The sequence below is a fragment of the Ixodes scapularis genome, unplaced genomic scaffold, assembly GCF_016920785.2.
Source record: "Ixodes scapularis isolate PalLabHiFi unplaced genomic scaffold, ASM1692078v2 PGA_scaffold8__174_contigs__length_109621045, whole genome shotgun sequence".
Classification (NCBI taxonomy): domain Eukaryota; kingdom Metazoa; phylum Arthropoda; class Arachnida; order Ixodida; family Ixodidae; genus Ixodes; species Ixodes scapularis.
Window position 1 is genome coordinate 104,595,146 of NW_024609883.1, and position 9,458 is coordinate 104,604,603.

The 9,458-nt window shown below is 49.4% G+C and overlaps 1 non-coding gene across 1 annotated transcript in view; it reads right to left on the reverse strand.

Moving 5' to 3' along the window:
• Nucleotides 1-3,287: 3,287 nt before the first annotated feature.
• Nucleotides 3,288-9,458, reverse strand: part of LOC8025919 — a 211,691-nt gene continuing 205,520 nt past the window's right edge. Inside the window, exons 3-4 of the transcript XR_006076746.1 lie at nt 8,947-9,232; nt 3,288-7,506 (exon numbers count right to left, since the gene is read on the reverse strand). This is a non-coding gene — a transcript (uncharacterized LOC8025919). The remainder of the gene's footprint in view (nt 7,507-8,946; nt 9,233-9,458) is intronic.

Genomic DNA, 9,458 nt, shown 5'->3' on the forward strand with positions numbered 1-9,458 from the left:
TAGCTATTGGGCCATGGAACGCAGTGATTGCGCGGTATAGCTCTCTCCCGTGGAATATCCGACGCTGAGCGTGTATGCCGCGGCTCATTGAGTCTGCAAATCTTCACCCGTGGGACAAGCGCCGGAAAGGTGTGTACAAGCGGAGATTTCGAAACGTGCGCGAACGCTACGACGACGAACGGAACTTCTTTCCGATATTCCGTCCATGGCGAGCATTACAATGATCTCTACCGTACGCCATCGTGATCGACATTGCAAAGTTGTGACCAACGTGGAACGTGTCGTTTCTCGAGGGTCACCCGGTGACAAAAAACAACTCCACGATCACTGTGTTGCGCCACATATGCCAGTGCCTCCGAGAGACCCGCAGAAGCGGATAGGATCGTCACTTCCGATTATGCGAAACCAATCGCCAAAACACGTGTTTGTGTGTTTGTTTTTTTCGTTTATCTTGTGTTATGTTCGCCATGGACATACAAAATTCTCAATCGAGAATTTATTGTTTCCAAGCGTACACTTCTGACGCCCAAAAGCGCGGCGCTGGTAACACTCTCTACTAATGAAGGAAGAAGTTGAAGGTTGCTATGGTGCTCCTAAGCTGATAATTCGAGGCCTATACATTCGAGACATATCAGCACGATGCGAAGCAGGAATTGAATGCAAGAGCTGCGTTAGCGTTCACTTCTAACCCGGGCCCGGTCAATCTGTTTGTAGCGCACAATGGGCTACAAAGCCCCTTGATGGATAGAACTTCATCAAGGCGTCTGTGTGGGTTGGCGCCACACAGACGCCTTGACGCTTCGTTTTGACTGGTTGCATCTTTCTGGCCATCGACACTCAGAGTGATCGAGAAATAAATGTACAGTGAAAAGCACATTCCCGTTTGCCGTTGACTTGCGAACGTGACGGTGCCTTATAAAACACTGCAGACTGCAGGTTCATTGCCGCCATTAGTGAAGTAAAAGTTAGACTGCCATTTAATTGAGCCACCAGATGGAACTGAATTGCGGATCGATTGACTGCAGACGAAATAAATAAACTAGGTTTGTCGGCTAGAGGCGGCCCCCTTCTGTGCAGCCTCCACAAAGCTGGGCGGAATTCAGACACTTCCCGAGGTAAACCGCGGAGCTGGTTTGGGGGCGGGAACGCCGCTTGCTCTTTTTCAACTGCTCTGCATGACGTTCACGCTCGGGCACGTTTTGCGGAGGTGCATGTACCCTGACCGACGTCATGCGCAGTAGTAAGTCGCCTTGAACAAAACAACAGCCAACAAAAAAGCCAGTGGTAGGCGTCGTTCACCGAGATAACTAATGATCGCTGCGAACACCTGCACGTCCAGCAACTCGAGCGGTGTCTACCATAGGATCCAGGGGTATCGAACGGAAAAGAAAGAGAAAATAAAGAAAAAGAGTGCAAGAGGAGGCTGTGTTGAACGAATATCTTCGAATGTTCCTGCTTGGGGGCGTTATAAGTCTCCGTCACACTATTATTGCATCGTGAAAAAGACTGCCCGCAGGCACTATCTTAGATGTTCTTTTCCCTTTATGAAGGCCTTGTCACATAGGTCATACGAAATCCCTTCTACAGAAATGTTGGAAACATACGCATGTATAAAACAAACATGCTTTGAACATGCTTGATTCGGATAATGTTTCTCATCATGTTTGCGGCGCACACCGCGTCTCTTGTATCGAGGTGAGGCTTTACGTGTTCCGGAGCTGCTGTGCCCCATGAATCTCTTCGCACGTTCGTGCCGAATGACGAGTTATTTATTCATCAAGTATCGCCTGGCACCGAATTGGATGCGTAAAGCTTTCCTTTCTCTCCTTCAGATGAGAACAGAAGCGATCTCTTGCGAAGGCGCTTTGAGCACCGTCTGTACGCTTCCAGCAAGAGTGCTGACAGCTATAGCCGCCCTTGTTATCATGGCAAAACTTGCAACGAATGATTTGTACTATCTCGGAGCTGAACAAACCAGGTCGTGAATTATAGAGAACTCCACTTTGGAGTCTGATAGTGCTACGTCCGGCGAAATGCAACCTTGTTGTTGCTGTTGTTGTCGTTGTTGTTGTTGTTGTTATTTTTGTCCGGCGAAATGCAACCTTGTTGTTGTTGTTGTTATTTTTCGTGTTTTGAGGAGAAGGAACCTTTTTGGCTTTTGTAGAAATGTCTCTGCAACCTTCTTTTCTTTATATCTTTGTTAAAAGTAATAAACTGAACATCCACACAAATTTGAGAGCTCGATCGCCACAAACTGTCGCGGTTCGCATTTCTTGGTATGCCTTTACGGGTGCATAGTAAGCGAATGATTTGCCAGCCAACGTCAAAATACGATTGAAATAAAACTAGAGCGGGTGAACCAATAAGCAGCGGACCGTAAACAACGAGCAAAATGTCTTCCGTTTGAAAGGAGTTCGTGTTTATACAGTAAGAAACTCATTTCGTCTGGAAATGTGGCAATCGCAGTCTCTGTTGGCGACAGGCTATTTAGCCGGGCAACAAAACCACTAAAGTATACGATCTTGAACCGCACGTCAGACTGCATAAAAATTGCGAGCCAGTAAAACGACGTTTCAACCCGCAAGAGCGGGAACGGCAGCACGGATTAGCTAGGTGAGATATTCCTACCGACAACCCCACCACATCGCCAGCGTATCGTCGTTATGATGACATCAATGACGACTCACAAAACTATACGATGAGAAACTGAGAGAGAGGAGGAGATAAAAACGAGAGGGGAAGTTTGTGCGCGAGCCCTGATGGGAAGGTAGACGCTGAACGCCAACGTCTGGCGTTCGAACGCGAGACGCCGGGCGAGTAGCAGACGACGCTCTTATGTTCCCTCTGATTGGATAGAGACGAAGGAAGCTAAGTTTGCGTCTACCCACCGGGAGGCACTCACTTGATCGAATGACGTTTTAGCGAACGCCCACGTTTCATCGAACGACAGTTTAGCGAATAGTCGGACGCCGCGAAGCGTCGTTTTCGGGTGGGCCAAGTGAGTTCATATTTTTGTAACGAGTTGCCGCAGACTGTCGCCGCGAAGCGGCGTAAAGCGCAGCGCGACGGATGGGTTAACGCGCGCCCCCGTTATTCGCTAAAACGACCATTCGCTCAAATGTCGCCGTTCGCTAAAATGTCATTCGCTTTTGTGATATGGACCCCTACCCACCCACCAATCCTGCGCTCGGCGCTGCGCGCTTTTTCCCCTCCTCCTCTCCCCGAATCTCTCGTATTAGCCCCGCCGTTGTTGCCAGCAGCACATACGAGCGTGAGACACTTCTGGATCAGTAAGAAACAACCTTTAATTAAAGCTCCAGAAAACAACACGTCAGCATTTCGACTAGCATTGGGCTCTTTTTCTTTTATTTCTTTTATTTCGGCGCACTCTCGTAAATCGTTTCTAAGTTCGTGGGTTACACAATTCTATTAACGAGTTAAAAGAGCAGCGTACTTCTTCCTTTCATTCTTCCCACCGCCTTCCACGCACATACACCAAAAAAGAAAATCAGAAAAAGAAAATGAGCAAAAAAAAAAAACAAGATAAAAAAAAAAAAAAAAAAACGGCGCGATACACAGAGTTGAAACGATATCCCGCTGTTGTCGAGATTACGAAACTCAGGTCTCGCTCCGCGCTTATAAACAGCTCACGCAGAAAGGGACGTATATTTCACCGACAGTAACCATAAAATAACTTCGCTTGCTAGTCTCTCTAAACTTTCAACACTGAAAATAAGAACGAAAATCCCATTCCAAGGCATTTTATACGCAGGACACTCGAGCTTAGATCAAAATACAAACTATACAACACGCCGACAGCTTTAGGTTCTAGTGATGAGAGCGCTTCAAGCACGAACTAACCATTGAACGCTCTCAGGGGAACGGAATCCTGCATGCATGCCGACGCACGCGTGGCTTCAAGGCATGAGCTTATTTACCATGCTCCATTCATTTTAAATTTGTAAATATACTGGTGGAAGGCTTACCCTTACTGGGTCTTTTTAAAGTAAATTGTTCAAATTAAAAGCTTGCAGTAGGTGGCGTAAGCCGCCGCCCAATTCACTGGGCTCAGCCGTATCCATCCATCCATTCAAGATGGCGGATACCATAGCAAATAAAAGGTTCACCCTGCATGGTAGCCACTTCTTGACAATGCATCGACCTCTGTTGAGTCCCTTACCCTGTGAACGCACAGCGGTTATACCTAGGCCAATTTAGACAATGTCTGTCCCACTGCGAATATGTGCAATAGCTGTCGCCACTGAGGCATAGAGTATCATCATCATCGTTCGATAACGGAAAGGCCGATGATGGCTTTTTAGAGGCCATTTTAATTCCAGTGTAAGTGCGACGGCCAAGAACACAGCATTGACACAAAATTTAGTGTTTCGGCGAAAACACATCACTCACTTAGCAGTGCCGCAGAAAGTTGTAGTCGAAAATATGCTCGACCGCTCAAAGCGCCACAATTTGGTCCACACTCACAGTAAGTTCAAGCAGTGCCGAGCGTATACAATACATATAGTACATGCGTATAGATGCTTCGCGGCGTGTAAGGCAGGCGCTTTTTGTTCAATATTTCTAGCTGCAGGGATGCTCTGTGGGAGACAAGCCAACAACGACCTTTTTTTAAACGTTTTAAGTCGGACCACCCGTTCATGCAACTTAAAAGTAAAGGAGTTATCTCTCCACTACGGTACATGTCTGCCTACAACTAACTAGAAATTAACTTGTCCTCACCTGGCCTGTCCAGTAACGCCTATGACTCGGTTTTGAATTATTTCTAGTCAAGGCGCTTGTGTAGATGGATGTTACGGTCCTTTTGTGTCCTGGACTTGGTTAGAGTGAAAAGTATTACATGCGTTAAAGAAACGTGTCTAGACTTAACAAGTGCAACTGCCCCTAAGTTCTTTAAAAAGTTTCGTCGCTGTCAATATTCACAAACAAACTTCAGCAATAAAGACATTAGTTGTGAATTTATATACGTATAAGTCTCTTTTACAAATATATTTTTGGTCTGGATCTTTTGAAAGAAAACCAAAGATTCTTGCTACGTCTAACCTAACTTTTGGTCAAATACCTTCTATCAGAAGGTATTTGACCAAGAGTTAAGTTCGGACCATACCATATTGACGGGTTTCCTTACAAGGGAACCCGTCAATATGGTAGCTTGATATTAAAAGCCTTAACCTCTGGAGATAGCGCCTTCTAGGAACTCTCCTAGATTTTCTAAGCTCCTTGCCATCATGGCAAGGTCGGAAAAGGTAGTCCTGGACAGCCAGTTTTCCGCGGAATAAAGCAGACCATTTTGAAGATCGACCATATTCAAAGGGCGTGCGCGAACATTGTGAGAACACCCCAAGTAGGCACCAAAAACGAGATATTAAGTGGTAGCACTCATTGTGTTATCCTGTGCTAAAGTATTCATCAGTGCATTACCCGTAATTCTGATTTCAGTGATCGCTTCGCCATCAATAAAGGTACTGAATCATTCGATTTGAAGGATGACTACAAGTACGATTGTGGAATAGGGGCATGAGTCAAATATTTTTTTTTTCTTCTGTTATATGCAATGTAAGCAATAAAGAAAACTCTCCGGGGATATGATCTTGTCGCGTCTTTGTCCTGTCACTTTGGTGTTGAAGCAAAATGTTCGAACACACCCTCTGATGGTCTGCAAGAGCATACAAAGTACCCACTGCATTAACTAAATAACCAAAAGCGGGCGGGCCCAAAATATTGCCCTGCAGAGCAAACACAGCATCCCTGCGAAGGTACAGCAATGAAGCCGAAGGAACAGAAAGACGCTGGACCTCAGTGCACAGGCGTAGCTGTCACAGTGGGCTTGATCCTGAGCCAGGGAAACTTGGCACCCTTGGGAATGGACTTGGTCCTCCTGATGTCCGTTTCCGAAGCAGCCCTTTGGTGTGGCTGCATGGACGACGAAGACGACGACTTGGGCTGTTTCTGGGCCGACCTGGTACGGGGCTTGTCTTTCTGGAGCATCGACTGACTTCTGGACACCCTGACAGACTCGTCGGACGGCGTAACGTGGTGACTCACTCCTGGTATGTACAAGACCACCGTGTTCCTCCGGTACTCTGGCTCGCTAGCCGCGGAACCAGCCGAAGAACCTGGACCGCCGTTGGCCCTCGTCAATGGAGACGAACTCTTGGCGACTCGGCCATTGGACGACGACGTGGCGGCCTTCTGCCTCGCCTGGTAAGCGGCTGCGAGACCTCCACGCACGGAAGTGTGGTCCGAACTTACTGACCGCGCTCCTCGCGATGGAGACCTGGACTGGACGCTTTCTGGGATTGCGGGGGACGTGTCCCTGGACGAGGTCTCCTTGGACGCCTTCTTCTTTCCCGAACGACCTCCTCCTAGCGTGGCGCTGTACGTGAAAACGTAGCCGCTACTTGGAACAGTGACGTCTGAATCCGCCATGCCACGCCGGTAGTCCTTGTCGATATCACGGACCCACACCCCAGACGTGGAAGTCGTCGGGGAAGCCGTGCGCGACTTGGCGTCGTCAGAAAGTCTCCCGGAGACGTTCTCGTAGCTGAGTTCTCGCTTCTTGGAATCAAACTCGCGTAAGACACTTCCCGGTCGACTGTCGCGAGCCGGCTCACTGGTGATGCTCGAGGCGTCCGAATCTCGGTCGTCCTTGTTCTTGTGTTCCCAGCGGCCCAAGTTAAAGCCAAAACTGCGGCTGGACGATTTGACCTTGCGGATGCTTCCGTACTCCGGATCCGGCGTCCCCCTACTTAGTGCCGGTGATGACGCGGCACTTTTGTCGGTGTAATCGTACGCGTACTTGGGACTAGTGCCCGGCGAGTACGGCCTCGTCTCCTGCGGACTGGACACGTAGATGTCGGGCGTCCTGAAGGACGTTTTTTTCGTCTTGTCCACCTGGCTGTACAAGTGAGACACGTCTGTCGCGAAGAACTCCTCCAGTTGAAAAGGCTTGACCTGCGTTGACTTGTCAACCATAACCGGAGGGGCATCTTCTTCGTGATCGCGATTGTCGTGATCGTCGTCATCATCAACATCGTCGTGGTTGTTGTTAACCTCCTGGAGGACGTCATGCCTAACGGTACCATCCCGAGTATCTGTTTTGGCCGTGGCTCGTTTCTTCCTGGTCAGTGGGGCCAGCATGACTTTGACGCCGTTGACGAGTTTGTTCCTCCTCTTTGGGGTCGGGCTCCTCTGGAGTTCCAGGGGAGTACCAGGTCTGGTGGTATACTCTTCGACCGAATGGCTTCGTACGACCGGTGGTGGCGGCGACGACTCTCTGGAGCTGCAGTCCTGGCGCAGCATGGCTTCCCGGTCGAACTTCTGCACGATCTTCTTGACGTGGTTTCTCTTCACCACGGGGGAGTCGGGCCTTTTTCTAGACGTCCTCGATGTCGACCTTCCCGTTCGGTAGGCCGCAGAGTCGGACACCGTCTCGTAAGATGTTTCTTCGGGGATTCGGGGCTTCTCCTGGTGTCTATTCTTATACACCTGAAATGACATAAATGCCCCATATGAGTATACTCATCATCACGAAAGATGATCCCAGCTTTAGGTCGTGAGCCTTTTCATCACTCAACACGCCACTGATACAATCATAGTGCCGGAGACTGGACACGCAACATCATACACAGATTCAAAGCTCGAATACGTAATATAAGCGCAGTTTTCGCAATAAAAGACACCCGAAACCAACCTGTATCATATGGTCTCATGCGACGCACTTTGATGAGACATCAAATATTGAAAAGGCTAAACTGCAAAGTGAAATTTTCACGCCAATGTAGGCCCCTTTGTCAAAATCTTACGACGCCTGGCCCGGGTAGTGCTATAGTCACAAAGAGGGTGAGAACACCGGGCCTCCTGCAAGCACACACTGGTTGCCTTCCGCCATGCTTTGGCCGCGCGTGCACGCTCGAGGTTCACGAGACGCCTAAGCGTTATCGAAAGTACGAAGCTCGCGCTGGAGAGGGGACGACTGAAACTCCTGACTGGCGTTTTCATCTTGCCGCCCCCATCCCACTGCTTACACCCCAAACAAGGTGTTCGCTACAGACATGTAAGGCGGAATTATTGGCGGACGCACCCCAAGCCCGTTCGGTGGCACGTTCATTTGATACGTATAGTAAGCTTCGAACATGTCTGCGGACAGTTTTTCGTACGACAAATGGGGCAGGACAGTCCTAGAAACGCGCCTTAAAAAGCCGGGGTCACACTACTCGTATGCTTCGTACGAAAGACAGTCTGCAAACAGATTCGAACGCGAGTCACCGCGAGATCCGTGGTTCGAATGCCGCGTGGCAATGAGTTCGAGGAGGAAATTTGGCGCGCGGCATTCGAACCAGGGAAATTATAACTCGTGTTTGAAGGCTGTCTTTTGCATGATGTATACGAGCAGTGGGAGCCCGGTTTTAGAGTGTCTACAGACTGTCTTTTGTATTGTATGATGTATTTGCAGTGGTTACCTCGGCCTTAGGCATTCAACCTTGTCTTTTTTTCTTTTTTTGTTTGGGGGGGGGGGGGGGGGAGAGGGGGAGGGCAGGGACACCGTAGACGCTACTTTTTTTTGCAAGTCCCAAAGGATCGGAACGTTGAGGTAATTTTTAGCGCGGAATGTGTTTGATCCGCCGAATTGTCCGAAAAAACCGTCGCGAAGTGGTGCGACATCGTGACATCACGCAACACCCTGATGTCTCGTGAGACCGTGAAAATCACGTGTGATCACGTGACTTTGTGACGTCACTTGACGTCATGATATCTTTGACATCATGACGTCATACTATCACGAATAAACACCATCACATCACAGTCACATGAGGTCACGTCACGTCAACCACACATACCATGTGACCAAATAATTCACAACACGTTCTGGGCTCCCCGGTTAGGGTCAGTCCGATCGAGGGCAGTGTATAATTTCTTTTCCGGTACCTTGCACCAAAACTTCTTTTCCGGGGACGGCGGCCCGTCGACGAAGTCCCCGGACGCCGCCCCCTTCGGTGGGCGTCTCGTGGCCCCTCCTGGGGAACTTCTTCACCCCTGACGGCCCGGCTGAAGCTGACCTTCTTGCCCGCCGAGCCCCTGGACTCTGCGCTGCGCACCGACGTGTCCGAGTGGTCGGAGCGCGTCGAGTCCGCCCGGTGCACGCCGCTCGGCATGATCCCCAGGGAGTCGCGGCCGCGACGGCCCGGGCTCCTCTGCCGATCCACGCTGCACGCTGCGCAACAAGAGAGCACACATCCCGCGAGGGTATCCGTTAATCCTTAGAAACGAGAAACAACAAAGGGCTACGTTTAACGGTATACGTTATCTGATCCCATTGCAGAAAATGCTGTTTTCTTCAATGGGATCTGTGAAAACACAACCAAAACCGTCGCTGCGGTCAGCTTTCCACGATTGGCCGAACCCCGGGCATAAAAGCATTGTCGGACTGTCAACTTACA